Genomic DNA, 16775 nt, shown 5'->3' with positions numbered 1-16775 from the left:
CATCGTAGACAGAGAGCGGTATGTGACATGGCTTAATTGTGGATCTTTCATCATTCCAACTACAAGAAAGACAACGAACAGATCATCTGTCACACCCAATCATGTTTACGTTCCAGCTTTGCATTTTGCACTCAAGGCTACTAACCTGCACAGCCAGCTTTCCATAATGAGCAAGGGATCCGTATGGATCTCAAAACATCATTTTGACTACGGTCAGTGATCTGCTTCATTCCCAATTATTTTTACCTGACCAGACGATATTTGGTCGCACCATCAACTACACAATAATTGTGTACCTGATTGAGATCCCTGCCACAGCAAAAAAGAATGCAGAAACTCCACTGGAGTTGTGTAAGCATGCGTAAGCATACTCCCAAATTTCAGTTGGCCCAGCCCCCTATCTTAGTTGGCCCACCCCCAAATTTCAAGTGCGCTCAACCCCAAATTTAAGATGAACCCCTGTTTAAATTTCAAACTGGCCCACTTCTACATTTCAATTGCCCCACCCACAAATATCAGTTTACCCCTGTTAAAATTTAAAGTTGGTCCACACCTAAATTTTAAGTTGGTTCAACCCCAAATTTAACTTGGCCCACTTCAAGAATTTAGTTGGCTCACCCCCAAATTTAAGTTGACACACCTCAAAATTTCAAGTTGGCTGACACCCAAATTGCAGTTGGCCCACCCCTACTGTAAGTGTCCCCATGCATTTCCTAAGCAGTCCTGTGTATCTCTAGGGGTATCCCCTTTTATTTCTTTTTTTATTGTTCCTTATCGCTTATAAAGGTACCAGTCACCTGCATTCATACTATCATAATGGTAAAATGTCTTAAAGGGACACTAAAGGTAAATGCAAAGTCAACGTGGGCTGTTTAAATACCATTCCAGAAACTTCACAACGCTTTTTTCGTGCCAAGAAAAGACTTAGTTTACGAGAAAATTGCATCTGAATGGTCAGAATACCTATTTAGAAATTCAAATCTCCCGCCACCGAACTGGAAGAGTGGTGACGTTGCATACGCCATCACTACCCTTTGCTGCCGTCGGTGTGTAAAACAACACCCGACAGACGGCAGTACCGAGCAAAGACAGAGCGGCAGATTCGCCGCTGCAGCTGCTTTTTGGTCAAGTGGCATAGACTGTTCGGGCATCCCGCGTCATCACATGGAAGTTGAATTCTTCTATACTTGCAGTTCGGGCGAGTTTCGTGTGCCAGCAAAACCAGCGTAGCACCACACTAACTACTGAAACACGAAAGCGTGGGCAGCCCGGAGTCGAGCGAAAACAGCCTTCACACCGTCGTTTAGTGTTATTTCAATGAGTTCTTTTTTCTAAATGTAAAACAGAACTGGACAAGTAGCATTTTATTTCATCTTATAATACAATGCAAGGGTGTTTTGTGCAACGAGTGGTTGAGTACTAGTGACAGAATTTTACTCAGGAGTACTTTCGTCATTGCGCAAGTACTTTAATGTCCCGGGGGAGTCTCTAATCATGTCCTGCATTTACCTCCAATTCTCGATTATTAAGGCTCTGTTAGCAATAATATTGATGCCTTAGAGATTCTCAAGCACTAATCTATCACTTTAGCTTGGCTTAATATTTGCTTTTAGTGTGCCTTTAACTTTGCAAAGGATGCATTTTTGTGCAGGTACAAGGAATTACACTTTTCATGATGGGGCTGGGGTACTCGCCAACGAATGCTCATGCATCAAAAATTATCTTGGCCCTGCAAAAGTGGATGTCCAGTGAAGCTACTGAAAACTACCACAACTGCCGAGGGGCTATGTAATGCTTTATTACTTTAGAATAATGGTAATCGAGTAATGGGAGTAATGGTAATTTTGGCAGCATGTCGCCACTGCTCGTATGCCTGTTACTCTTCCCTTTGCCGCTCCTCGTATTCACGTCGCTCCTCAGGAGTCCTAACTATGGATCACCTATTTATAGTGGTGCTTCAATATCAATGAAATCAGTTTCTAGGCTGGTTCTTTTATAAATGAAAGGTTAGTGATGCGACTCCTCACATCACAAGCTGCTATTGCTGGAGCAGCTTGCAGGAATCCTTACCGTGAAATGGATGTGGGGAGCACTATGTGCTTCGCATTGTTAGCAGGAGCACCTTATCATCAATGAGGTGGTTTGGATGCTTGTTTTGTGCTTGCTCTTTATTGAAACGAATGATGTGCTGTACAGTAAAACTTCGTTAATTTAAACTCAGTTAATTCGAAGGTTTTCTGCGGTCTCGTATTTTCCAATGTAAATTTGACCGGATAATTCAAACCGGCGGCCTAGGCCAACCCGGTTAATTCGAAGATTTGGGGTGCTATGCGGTGATCCCCGATCCCCATCAAACCCGACGAAACGATGGCCATTCAGAGCAGGAAGGCGATGCCACATAGCAATTGCGATTATTTATAGATGAAGCGCCCAACCCGTAGCACTGCTAGCACAAAAATCGGTCCACAGTACACCCCGCACACCGTCGAAATACGCGCCTGCAGAGAGAACACGTGCTTCACTGCAATGCAGCGGGCACACTGGCTTTTGTCACAAGCTCTCGTCCCCCACTCTACACGCTCCTCGCAGTTGCAGCGGTCGCAGCGTCAGCATGTGTTCCATGCCGCTGTCACTGGCTGCCGTTTGCCCATTCTCTCTCCGCGCCTGCGGCGAAGTGTGTGCGCACAACGCCGGTCTGCGCCGTCTCGTTGTGTGCGGTGGTTAGAGGTGTTGCAGCTAACATCGTGTTCTTTTATTTTATTTTTTTCGGAACTGTGCAGAAGTGCCAGTGAGCGAAGATGCCAAAGTATAAGAATTTAATGCTGCAGCATAAGTTTTGCTTGATCCAAGTAGCGGGTAAGAACACATGTTCCAAGACCGAGTTGGCTGAAAGGTACAGCGTGCCCCTCTCGACATTGCCCAGAATATTGAAGAACAAGTCGAAGGCACTGGAGGTCTACAGCAAGACATATCCTTCGAAGCAGTCGCGAGTACGGGCTCCCATGTAACAAGATGTGGAATCAACTTTAATTCGCTGGCTGCAGAAAGCAAATGCAGCCCACCTTCCTGTCAATGGAATGATACTGCGGGAGAAGGCCAACGACTTGGCTCTACAACTTCGGCACGAAGAGTTCAAGTGTAGCAATGGATGATTAAGCTGTTTTACAGAGCGCAATAGTTGCACCTTCGTAGCCGTCTGTGGCGAGAGCGGCAGCGCAAACGAGAGAGTCGTTGGCGGCTGGAAGAAACACACGTTGGCTCCGTTGCTTAGCAAGTACGGTGCAGACGATGTGTACAACCTTAACGAGGCAGCCCTTTTTTACAAGATGCTGCAGCAAAGGACACCGCAGTCAAGGGTCGAAAGCAGGGCAAAGAAGGAATTACCGTTCTGTTCGGCGCGAACATGTGTGGTAAACACAAGCTGCCGCTACTCGTAGTTGGAAAGAGTGGGAAGCCTCGCTGCTTGAGAAATGCATGGCTGCCACCGAGGGATGAGCTTATCTACCGGCACGACAAGAAAGCCTGGGTGTAGTATTTAAAGATTACGTTCTGCAGCTTGACTGCAAGTTGGCGGCCACAGGCAGTAATGTGCTCTTCGTTGTTGATAATTTCCCAGCGCATGGTGACATCCCCCACCTGAAAGCTATCAGGATGGTATTTCTTCCTCCAAACACCACATCAATCTCAAGCACCAATGGACCAAGGCGTCATTCACCACACGCGGAAGATTTACCGCCCCCACCTGCTCAAGTGCATGCTCCTTTGCTACGACACTGGCAAGGAGAAGTCTATCGACCTCCTCAGGGACATACGTCTTATTGCGTATGCATGGAAGCAAGTGGAACCCACTTTGATCATGCGGTGTTTTGAACACGTTGGCTTCTCGAAGGAAAGCACCGTCGATGCTGATGCTGACTATTCATGTGCCCTTGATGAGGAAGGAGCCGAGTATTGCAACCGTATCAATGCACTCTGAGCAGACGATAGCAAATCCGGCGCAGTCGGCTTCGCCTAGTATCTGAACTTTGAAACTGATCACCAAACGTGCTACTCACACTTGGAGAGTGAAGCTACTGCTGACGCGACCATGTGTGATGGCAGCGACGACGACAACACAAACGAGCCCTCCCGAGCACCCATTCTCGGGGAAGTTATCGGATTGCTGAACGTTATCCGCAGTTTTGTTGAGTGCCACGGTGGAAATTCTCAATTGCTGCACATAGTTGGCCAACTAGAAAACATGACCCTTGGAGCCTCGAACTACAGGACGCAGCAAACCAGCATCTCTGATTACATTAACTCTTTCGTTACCCCGAGAAAATGGTCATTTTTTATAGGTCTTGGAAAAAAATTTGCCACTACAAATATATTACAGCGCACATTGCAACATACCATATTATGCATAATGAAATGCTCTTTCCAGAAACGTATGTTGCCAAACAAAAAATGTTTTAATGGGGAGAACAAAAATTCTAGAAAACGCCATTTTTGCTGCCAGTTGATAAAAATAACAATAAAAAAACATGATGTCTACAAAACCAAAGGAAATTCAGAATATACATTTCAAAGATAAATAACCCAGGAATAGTGTCTGAAAAAATAAATGCTCAGTACAATGACATTCTTTGGATACAAAAAAGAACTAAGACCAGTTGATTGCTCATGCCATGCAGTGAAGCAGTCCCTGGATTTTGTGAAGCATAGGTGCACTCAGTACTTTTCCTACAAAACGTCTGGTGTTTGTTCAACTTTGTGGTCCTCGTAACAGATTTTGCAGTTCCACCTTTTCGGCATCTTCTGAGAAGTTCAAGGAATACTTCCCTAGTTTGTCTAGATTCATGCACCTCATCCAGGACCGATTGCTCTCAGCGTAGCTGGGCAACTACAAGATTATGCATCCAGGCATATCTGTTTGTATTTTTGCAGATTGTTTTTATCACTTCTACCAAGAAGAAGAGTAGAAAGAAATCCCGCGCCTTAGTAAACTGTCTTCCACTGATGCATTGTTCTGGGGTGAGATGTGCTACGGGCAGCCTTCTTGGCGTGAACGGAAGTTTCTTTGCTGCCAATGGCAGCAGCACATCTTAACCCAGCGAAGTATGCACCCTGAAGATGATCAGTACAGCTCTCGGGTCATGCAAAAAGATTGACAGATAAGCGCACACAAGGAAGGAGACCTCTCAAGGCCGTAAACTCGCCGGTGAAGAGCTGCAGATGTCCCATGCTGACTGAAAACACGATTGCCGTCAGAGCTTGAATCTGCTTTGCTGTCATCTTCGCAATCGTAACTCGAGTTTTTACCACTAAATTGAAGTGCAAGTGCTGCATAGTTTGGAGCACAACTCTTTTCTCACGACGCAGCCGCGCAGGACAAAGCCATGGGAGCGACTTTTGATAATTGCGCACTGACACCGGCAGCGCCCCTTGCCTGGATTTTATGAGAAGTGAAACCGAAACTCTTGGAAACTGGTTGAAAATGCCAGGTCCACATGTTGAACATGCACCAGACCTTCAGAAATACACTTTGGCGAAATAAAACGACTCGGACTCCAAACCAACGTTCACTAGTGAACAGCTGGCGTCATTTTCGGTTAATCACTGCTCAGCACTGTCGAACAGCAAAGCCTGCGATAAGTTCTCGACTTGCTAGGACTCATTTCACTAACTCTCTTATCGACGCCCTCGAAGCCGTACAGAACAGAGCAGCCCGTTTCATCCTTCGTAACTATGATCGTTTGTCCAGCGTCACAGAAATGAAAAACACATTGTCACTAACCCCTCTCGCAACGCGCAGAAAAATATCCCGCCTGTGTCTGTTTTTTAAAATTTTCCACTTGAATTCCACCCTTAAAGACACATTACTCACGCCGCCAACATGTTTCATCCCGCTTAGATCATCCATGCAAAGTTGGTGCTTCACAGTGCCGTACAACAACCTGCAGGAATTCTTTCATTCCAAAAACATCGTTGGACTGGAACCAGCTACCATGGGATATTGCACTTTCGAAAGATTTTGATGAATTTAAGAAGAAATTATCAACACATTATTGCTTGTCATAGCTTTGGTTCCATTTCCATTTTTCTCGTTATCATGCGCATCCTTCTGTATTTTCCCCCCAGATTTGCTGTGTTCGTGTTTGTGCTAATGGTGGCGTTTTGCAATTTTCAACTTTTTTTGTGCGTGATTTAACGTTTCTTGGAAATTGTATAAATTTTGAACTCGCTTCATGTTCCGGGTTGTGAATTATGTATTTGTCCCGGTATATATATGTTCTATATATATGCGTTGTCTCCTTTTGTACAAATTTATTGCAATGTGTGTACCACTCCCCTCAATAATGACCTGTGGGCCATGAGGGTATCTGAAATAAATAAATAAATAAATAAATTTGATTACAAAATTTTGATGCTAGTGCAGTGTAATAATGAGCGGTATGCTTTTTTTCTCGAGCCCGGCAGAAGGTGACAGCCACGCCTCCTTTCGCAACAACATACACACATTAGTTCGCGAAAAGGTCCATAAAAAATCCCAACATTGCCGTAACACGAGAATTTCAATTGATTCCGAAAGTTAAGTGCCTGTACTAACTACTGAATGGCCTTAAGTGGATAAGAAATGGCTTCAACATTCAAAATCAGTGATCTAAAGCATTGTTCACCGGTGATCGATTTGAATAGGTGTGGTAACGAAAGAGTAAGGTAATCCAAATATCGCCGAATAAAGGTAACGCATTTCTGCAGATAAATTTTTTGCCTGGGTTGAGCCTTTTTGTGCGTTTGGTTAATTCGAAAACCCGCTTAATTTGAAGATTTTTTTGCGGTCCTGATGACATCGAATTAATGAGGTTTTACCGTATGTTGTCTGCGTGATACCAAACACTATATGCACATTTTGCATCAATCGTTATAGGTTTTTTTTCTTCCGTGAGGATGCCACCGCCAAAAATCCTGACCAACTAGAGGCTAACAGCTTCGCTGTAAAATTTCTATTGATCAAATATGTGATTGTATACCAGGGTTATATTGGGCACACCTAAGTACACCTAAGCACACCTAAGCACACCTTCTCCCACAAAATTGGTATTCGTTAACCACATAATAGCAAATGGCACAATATAAAATGTTAGCTGTACAGTGCAAAAAGGATTCATTCGTTCATTCATTTATTTATTTGTATACAACAAAGTAAGACACCACACAATATTGGTTGGACCTATAGCTTTACTACTGGTCGGTCCAGGTTATACTGAAGAAAATAAATTCCCTGAAAATTTGAGGCAGAATACGCAAAATTGCATATGCAATGAATTATACATTGTTCAAGTTCACAGAGCAAGCTAAGCTCTGCGACTATCGGCTCGCACTCAACAATCCTTGCACTGAAGCACAAATTGTTGAGTGCGAGCTCAGTGTATAGTTCAATCACATGGCCTGTAGGCCATAACGTTTTCACAGAATAATTTTCCCCCACTAGACACGTTTTAAATGCCAGTTGTGATCAGCTTGCAGCGAGTCCACTGCTGGACAAAGACTTCTCTCACAAGACTCTGCCCAGCTGCCTTACCCTCACCAGGTCTGGCCAGTTTTGAGCTAACAAGTGCAGAGCATACAATGCGTGCTAACAATCATGTCTGCAAAGAATCGCATCCCTACGCATCGCAGAAAGATCTGAAATTTCAATCCGAACACCAATTTCCCTTTCTCTCGCGGCGACCGTGCTCGAAGCCGGACGGTGACGTACTCATATCCCTGCGCCTACTTACTGGTGTCTGCAGTGTGACGCTGCTCGTGGTTAAACGTGACTTCAAGAATTATTCAAAGCAACATCTGTTACTTGTGTGATCTCTAGCTTGAATTGACGAATTGAAGTTTAGAGAAATAATAAAACATGCAAATGGAACGTCTGCGTGTTTTTTGTTTTACTTTGCAGTGAAGCAAGAGAGATGTACTTTCGCTTCGTCTGCTTGTTCCCACGGTCATGCAGTCAGGTGCGCAGGTACCAAAACTATTCCATTTTCTACCGTGTTCCATTGCATAATGATGCTCTGCGATCCGCCTGTTCTGCCTCAGTATTCGTGTAGCACTGAATTATACCGCTAGTCATGTATCTTAGAATGATAAAAAGCTGACCTAGTTGGTAAGGATTCATTATGCAAAAAAGGTGAGGCATGCAGACAGGACACAAGAGCAGAGAAGTGGACAACACAAACGCCAGCGTTCGTGTTGTCTGTCCACTTCTCTTCTTTTGCATCCTGTCTGCACGCCTCACTTTTTTGGCATAGTCATGTATCCTTGCGCACAGCGCTCAAAATCGTACGCTGCACGAAATGAGACAATCACAACAGCTCACGCGCAATGCCACAAAAGAAATAAAAAAGGAAAAAAAGCAAGGATTAAAAAAATGAAAACGGGGCCCATGACGTATGCATCATGCGATCCTCAAGGTCCAGTATGGGAGAATGCAGGGAAGAAATTTTGCTTGCTCAGGCTAGACGGCACGAGTGGAGAGAGTGTCTCGCTTGGCAGTGGAGCTCACCTGCTGAAATCATGGGTTCGCGACACTGAAATATTACTATCTCGGCTATTAATGAGCCGATTTGAAACATTTTTGCGGCAGAACGCTTCATAGAAGACACATAACAACTTCCAGCATCTAGCCAAAATTTGCTATGGGGCCTGGTGAGGGGCCCTTTAAGCTGTCTGCCTCAAAATTTCGCAATCTTGTCGCACCACAGTCCTCTGCTGCCCCCTCAACAATGTGACTCATCCCTTCTGCTGTTATCCTCACAGACCACTGGTTATTTGCTCCGCACAATACATAGCCTGCCCAACTCTTCTTCTTTCCATTAAAGGCCAACTACAATGAAATTTCGTTTGGGGTTAAGTTGGTTATAAGTGAGTAGTAGTATATTCACACGTGTACTTGTCTTCATCGGGCAACTTCACCACCTAACAAATGTTATCGCACAGCGCAGGACACGCTTGCAAGTGTGGGAAGTTTCTGGAATGTTATCGATGGTTCCATCCGCTGTCTGTGACCGAACCTTGTGTAATCTGATTGCATGTGTGCACGTGAATAATGTAGAACTTTGTGGAAGGCACGCGGGTCCCAGCGATTAGTCTGGAACATTCGACGATTGATGTATAAAAGCCGACACGCTTGACCCGTTGATCAGATTTTCGACGATCGCTGACTGTGTTCGCCGCTGTCGCCGTTCTTTGAGTGTAGCCTGTTTTTGAGGGCACAAGTTCGCCCAATAAAACACTAGTTTTGACTTTCTCAGTTTGGCTGCTTTCTTCACAGTCACTAACACGTGACAATATACTACTGAAGCAAGCATGGCAAAGCTGCAGGGCTGGTCGTTGCCTAATTTTTGTTATTATTACTAGCTTTTAAACAACACCCAAGTATGCTGGATGTTGGTGGATGTGGTGTAAATTGCAGCCCACTGGCTCCGAGATGTTGAGCACACAGTGGGCACCACCTAATCTTGGAAGTCATGGCAAGGAGCCACGCTGGTTTTCAACATTCTGTATCCCTTCTGGTGGGGGACAATGGTGTCACACATTTACTCTATTTAAGTAAAAAGAAACATCGATTTTTGTGAGCTTTTGTGACACACTCGTATTTTAAATGCAGAATTTCGCACTGAGTCTGCTCTATACCTAAGCCATGTGAAATTTTTATGACGTTAAAAATTTTGTTGCAGGTTGCCTTTAATCTTACAAGACTACCAGCTACCGGCATTTGCTTGTTGATCCACACTTCTATCTCGCTGCTTCTTAATATTATTTCTGTCATTTACCGTTCTGACCCTCACTGCGCGGTCGTCGGCCTCTCCTCGAATAGACGAATGTTACAGCAAAAAGGGACAATAACAAAGCTTACTAGACTAACAAAGTATTCTTTAAGAATGTCTAAGCCCGCCATTGCTCCAATTGCTATTGGAGGAATTAGAGGGCAGTAAATGGGATATAATAGGGCTCAGTGAAGTTAGGAGGCCAAAAGAAGCATATACAGTGCTAAAAAGTGGGCACGTCCTGTGCTACAGGGGCTTAGCGGATAGACGAGAACTAGGAGTCGGATTCCTGACTAATAAGAATATAGCTGGTAACATACAGGAATTCTATAGCATTAACGAGAGGGTGGCAGGTCTTGTTGTGAAACTTAACACGAGGTACAAACTGAAGGTCGCACAGGTCTACGCCCCTACATCCAGTCATGATGACCAGGAAGTCGAAAGCTTCTATGAAGACGTGGAATCGGCGATGGGTAGAGTGAAAACAAAATACGCTATACTAATGGGCGACTTTAATGCCAAGGTAGGCAAGAAGCAGGCTGGAGACAAGGCAGTGGGGGAATATGGCATAGGCACTAGGAATAACAGGGGAGAGTTATTAATAGAGTTTGCGTAACAGAATAATATGCGGATAATGAATACCTTCTTCTGCAAGCGGGATAGCCGAAAGTGGACGTGGAGGAGCCCGAACGGCGAGACTAGAAATGAAATAGACTTCATACTCTGCGCTAACCCTGGTATCACACAAGATGTGGACGTGCTCGGCAAGGTGCGCTGCAGTGACCATAGGATGGTAAGAACTCGAATTAACCTAGACCTGAGGAGGGAACGGATGAAACTGGCACATAAAAAGCCGATCAATGAGTTAGCGGTAAGAGGAAAAATAGAGAAGTTCCAGATCAAGCTACAAAACAGGTATTCGGCTTTAACTCAGGAAGAGGGCCTTAGTGTTGAAGCAATGAACTACAATCTTGTGGGCGTCATTAAGGAGTGTGCAATATAAGTCGGTGGTAACTCCGTTAGACAGGATACCGGTAAGCTATCGCAGGAGACAAAAGGTCTGATCAAGAAACGCCAATGTGTGAAGCCTCTAACCCTACAGCTAGAATAGAACTGGCAGAACTTTCGAAGTTAATCAAGAAGCGTAAGACAGCTGACATAAGGAAGTATAATATGGATAGAATTGAACATGCTCTCAGGAACGGAGGAAGCCTAAAAGCAGTGAAGAAGAAACTAGGAATTGGCAAGAATCAGATGTATGCATTAAGAGACAAAGCCAGCAATATCATTACTAATATGGATGAGATAGTTCAAGTGGCTGAGGAGTTTTATAGAGATTTATACAGTACCAATGGGAGCCACGACGATAATAGAAGAGAAAACAGTCTAGAGGAATTCGAAATGCCACAGGTAACGCCGGCAGAAGTAAAGAAAGCCTTGGGAGCTATGCAAAGGGGGAAGGCAGCTGGGGAGGATCAGGTAACAGCAGATTTGTTGAAGGATGGTGGGCAGATTGTTCTAGAGAAAGTGGCCACACTGTATACGCAATGCCTCATGACCTCGAGTGTACCGGAATCTTGGAAGAATGCTAACATAATCCTAATCTATAAGAAAGGGGACGCCAAGGTCTTGAAAAATTATAGACCTATCAGCTTACTGTCAGTTACCTACAAACTATTTACTAAGGTAATCGCAAATAGAATCAGGAACACCTTAGACTTCTGTCAAGCAAAGGACCAGGCAGGATTCCGTAAAGGCTACTCTACTATAGACCATATTCACACTATCAATCAGGTGATAGAGAAATGTGCGGAATATAACCAGCCCTTATATATAGCTTTCATTGATTACGAGAAAGAGTTTGATTCTGTCGAAACCTCAGGAGTCATGGAGGCATTACAGAATCAGGGTATAGACAAGACAAGTAAAGATACTGAAAGATATCTATAGCGGCTCCACAGCCACCATCGTCCTCCATAAGCAAAGCAACAAAATCCCAATAAAGAAAGGCGTCAGGCAGGGAGATACGATATCTCCAATGCTATTCACAGCATGTTTACAGGAGGTATTCAGAGACCTGGATTGGGAAGAATTGGGGATAAGAGTTAATGGAGAATACCTTAGTAACTTGCGATTCGCTAATGATATTGCCTTGCTTAGTAACTCAGGGGACCAACTGCAATGCATGCTCACTGAGCTGGAGAGGCAAAGCCGCAGGGTGGGTCTAAAAGTTAATCTGCAGAAAACTAAAGTAATGTTTAACAGTCTCGGAAGAGAACAGCAATTTACAATAGGTAGCGAGGCACTGGAAGTGGTAAGGGAATACATCTACTTAGGGCAGGTAGTAACGGCGGATCCAGATCATGAGACGGAAATAATCAGAAGAATAAGAATGGGCTGGGGTGCGTTTGGCAGGCATTCTCAGATCATGAACAGCAGGTTGCCATTATCCCTCAAGAGAAAAGTGTATAATAGTTGTGTCTTACCAGTACCCACCAACGGGGCAGAAACCTGGAGGCTTTCGAAAAGGGTTCTACTCAAATTGAGGACGACGCAACGAGCTATGGAAAGAAGAATGGTGGGTGTAACGTTAAGGGATAAGAAAAGAGCAGATTGGGTGAGGGAACAAACGCGAGTTAATGACATCTTAGTTGAAATCAAGAAAAAGAAATGGGCATGGGCAGGACATGTAATGAGGAGGGAAGATAACTGATGGTCATTAAGAGTTACGGACGGGATTCCAAGGGAAGGGAAGCTTAAGAGGGGGCGGCAGAAAGTTAGGTGGGCGGATGAGATAAAGAAGTTTGCAGGGACAACATGGCCACAATTAGTACATGACCGGGGTGTTGGAGAAGTATGGGAGAGGCCTTTGCCCTGCAGTGGGCGTAACCAGGCTGATGATGATGATGATGATGATGATGATGATGATGATGAAGCCCACCATTTCCTGGTGTAACGATTCTTGCACAGTCCTTGGCTTCTTCCCAAGTAGTCAAACCTTTGTACACCTAGAGGGGTAGCAAAAGAGTAACACAAAAGCAGCACAGACCGGTATCTCTCTAATTTGATTTTCCCTTTACTGATTGGAATAGCTCGATCCTAAGCTGTGAATATTAAGATCAAACGTTCATTCTTATGTTCAGTGGCCGCATCGTTGTGGCCAAGATGTCATTTCCAACACTTTGGACTGCTCCTGTGCAGACAGATTTGTCAAGCAGTGCCAGCTTGAGTCCTTGCTTACTTCTGAATGCAGTATTGCACTTCTCTGTTAAGGCACAAATATAAGCCGACATAGCATGCGCGTGCGCATTGAACTCAGCGACGTCACGGTGGAGAAAAACTGGCATCTATACACCAGCGACACGACGCAACTGGTGTGACTAGCACCATCAGGCGCATTCCAACGTCTCCGGCGCATGAATAGCTCCGCTCCTATTTTTCGCCGGCCGCGCTGGGACGCGTCAACGAAGCACACGACCTCGAGAAAACAGCAGGCGCGCACGTCCGCGGTGTTGATTCTCTGCGCATGCGTTGAGACGGTTGCTGTGGCAACGCGCGATCTCTGGGTGCTCAGTGCAGCGGCAGCCGGTTGGAGTGTAGAGCGTCGGACTTGCACTTGGCGCGGCGTCAGTGACGTGACGTAACCGACCGCAACCACTGCTCGCCCGCGCAACGAGAACGTCCGAGTATAACTTGGCCTTTAAGGAACATTTAAAGGCCAACTGCAACAAAATTTAGGGCTTTATAGAAAGCCTAGTTTTAGACAGTATAGATATAGAGCAGCTGCTCCGCAAAGCTTTGTTTGAAATACATGTGAATGTGTTACAAAACACTTACAAAAGTAGGCATTTTTGATATCGAAATTGAAAAAACAATGCCACTATTATTCCATGCTGGAAATGATACATGACTAAAGAACATACGGCTCTTTAGCATGACCTCAGAGATTATGTAGCGGCCGTAGCATGTGGAAAAACCTTGTAGGTGATGTTGCGAGTGAGTCACAGCCGCTAACCACCAGGTGCATACGCCACCTGCTTGGGTGCTATTTAGAAGTTGGTGATAAAAGAATTTGACAATTGCAGGCTCTGCAGCTTTCCCAAGATTGCTTGAGTAGTATTTGCTATTCATTTATTACCAATCTAGCTACTGTGAAATTTTGTTGCAGTTGGCTTTTGTAGGAGTAACTCAAATGAAATTTCTGACTCATCATTTTTTTTTTATTAAATGAAAACCCAAGGACTCTAAAATTGGGGAAACACAAAAAAACAACAACAAAAATCATGTGGATCCCCCGTACCGTATGAATCGATGTAGGCGAAGCTTTCTGTGCTGTTGGCTTTGATTAACAATAATTAGAAGTGTTGATGGTGAATGTTTAATTTCTTCTGGCATGAGAGTGGCGAGTTGATGTTAAACGTTACCTTGCGTGCACCACAGCTGTTTGTCTGTGTAGCCTACAGAACATACAGGGGAAGGTGAGGCGTTGTGTGCCATACTACATAACCTCCGAGACGGTTGAGCATTGTCATTGCCTCACACAGCACACCGCATTGTGGCAGAAGTACAGTTGAAACTCGATAATTCAAACTCGAATGGGCCCGAAAATTTTTTTGAATGAACAGAATTAACAGAACGAAGCTAATTGAATGCAGGACTTACCTGCAGTGGTGCATGTGCACTGAGCTAACACATGAGTGGAGAGTTCCTCATGATTTATTCACACGTATTTATAAATTACTGTCAGTTAATAGGTGTATCGGTGCTCGTGTACTACGTGTATACGTGTATTATTAAAGGAAACATAATATGTCCCGTGACAACTGCCCCTTTGAACTTTTGGTATGCTTCGCCACGTAAGACTTCTATATTGGGGAGAAGTTGACTTTCGGGAACCGGCATTATGCAATGCGCCATTGGCGAGGATTACAAAGTCAGCGCCATTGCTAACAGCAGCAAATTGCTTCAATGAAAAACATGGCACTGAACAGCAAGAAGCTTGGCATCTGAAGTAGCTAGGCATAGCGTTGCCGCGGTGTGACTACGGCTGCCAGCAGATCTGCGTGCAAGAGCGCAGGTTCGAGACGGCACGATAATCGAAATGGCGGTGGCTTCAATTCATGCTGTTTCAGATGCGTTCATGGCAGGAAATCCGGAAAGTCGGATGGCGAGAGTTTATTGCGTGTGCAATTTCAGACGTTATTATACTTTGACTTTATGGGGTACATGGCATTGCCACGACAGTAATAGAAGTCACTAACCCATCACTAACAGAGTTATCGGTGATGTGCGCCTGCACACAAATTTGCACCACATGTTTTTTTTCTTCTTTGCACATGGCATCGAGGAGTCTCTCCTAAGCTCTTCCTCTATGGTGGAAGTAGATGAATGCTGGTCAGAGGCACCGCCACGTGATTTGGCGCACTGCTGAGAGCATTGTCAGAGCACCGCGTGTCCGAATTAACCGTTGCAAATGCTTGCACGTTTGAATTATCTGGCATTTTCGCCCACTGGAATATACAACTGACGGGACCACAGCGTCAGTTCGAATAAACTGAAAGTTCGAATTAAGCGTGTTCGAAATAATGAGATTCGACTGTATTAAACTTGAATTGGATTGTGAGATTGTATGTGCCAAAACCACAACCGGATTATGAGGCAGGCTGTAGTTGCAGACTCCGGATTAATTTTGACACCATGGTTCTCTAGCATGCCCCTAAATCATAGTGCACAAGCTTTTTTTTTTTTTTTTTTGCCCCTGTTGAAATGCAGCTGCCGCGGTCAGGATCAAGGACGCGACCTCGAGCAATGCCATAGCCGCAAAGAGCCGCAAAGCTACTGCGGCGGGCAGGCAAGTATTCATTTGATGTGTGGCCACTTATGTAGTGTCACCTGGACCCTACAGTGCACTTTAATGTGGCTCTGCTTCTGCACGTCCAGCATAAGTTCGCTTGAGAAATTTACATGGTACTTATTTTTCAGAAATAGCAGAAACATATCATACTATACCTTGAACTTAAATTTATCCTGTTTGCCTGCAACTGCTGTCATGCCTATTGTAATCCGTGTTTCCTTGCCTCTTCCTTAATCCCACCTTGTATGGGAATTGTAGAGGAAAAGTGGCAAGGCTGTTATTCATTCATTTCACGACTGCGTCGGCTCTATCCATTCTCTGCCTCCACTTCACCCTCCTCTGTGTCATTCTATTTAGCTTCCCTCTGAACTTTCACATTAGTATATAGAAAAGCAAGTGCTGTAATTTCTGCAATGCACTTGCAGGGAGTCACGGATAATTGAGATAATTGAGTCAAGAGGCTAATGTGGCAATGCCCAGGGAGCTCCAGAGGGCATTGCGTACATTTGACGCAGTACAAAGGTCCAAACTAAGTTCTCATGTTGTCATTCCTATCTGCCGCACTCCTGTGATGTATACACATGTTCTGAACTACTCCCCGACGCGGTGTACAGGCAGCAGTAGCGGCGGCAGTGGAAAAGTCGAAGGAAGAGATAAAGCTTTGCTTTAAAAGCTGGCATGTGCCAGCCCACCCTGAATAATAATGTACTGTAGCAGTTGTCTCTGTGGGACAGTTTTGGTTTGGGTACCCAGGTGATGCATGCGTCACGATGCCACAATTATAGTGTGGCACAATAGGCTGATACTACCCGCACCAATACTTCCACAGCCCTCGACATTCACTTATGTTCCTACTCACCAGCAATGTTCATAGTTGCTGTTATTTACCCTCACCGGCAGTCCCTCACTTCCATACACGTCCATTCCCCATCACCGCCCCTCCTGTTGACACTCCTATCCACTGAAACCATGCGGCACTAATGCTTCAATTCAGACCCACCAAATCAAAGTGCAATGAGTATGACTCAGCATATTTGTGAATGATTATGCCGACCTCTGGCCACAATACGTTGGCTGGCTCCCTCCTGTGATAAGCCTGAAGAAAACTGCACGGCACTTTT

General features: G+C 44.8%; 1 protein-coding gene across 4 annotated transcripts in view; it reads right to left on the bottom strand.

Moving 5' to 3' along the window:
- The window catches only part of Atg14 (autophagy related protein 14), a 250050-nt gene that overhangs the window by 215820 nt on the left and 17455 nt on the right, over positions 1 to 16775 (bottom strand). The gene's annotated exons all lie outside the window — the stretch shown is intronic.

This window comes from Dermacentor variabilis, unplaced genomic scaffold (assembly GCF_050947875.1).
Source record: "Dermacentor variabilis isolate Ectoservices unplaced genomic scaffold, ASM5094787v1 scaffold_26, whole genome shotgun sequence".
Taxonomy (NCBI): Eukaryota; Metazoa; Arthropoda; class Arachnida; order Ixodida; family Ixodidae; genus Dermacentor; species Dermacentor variabilis.
This window is presented reverse-complemented; position numbering and strand designations above follow the sequence as displayed.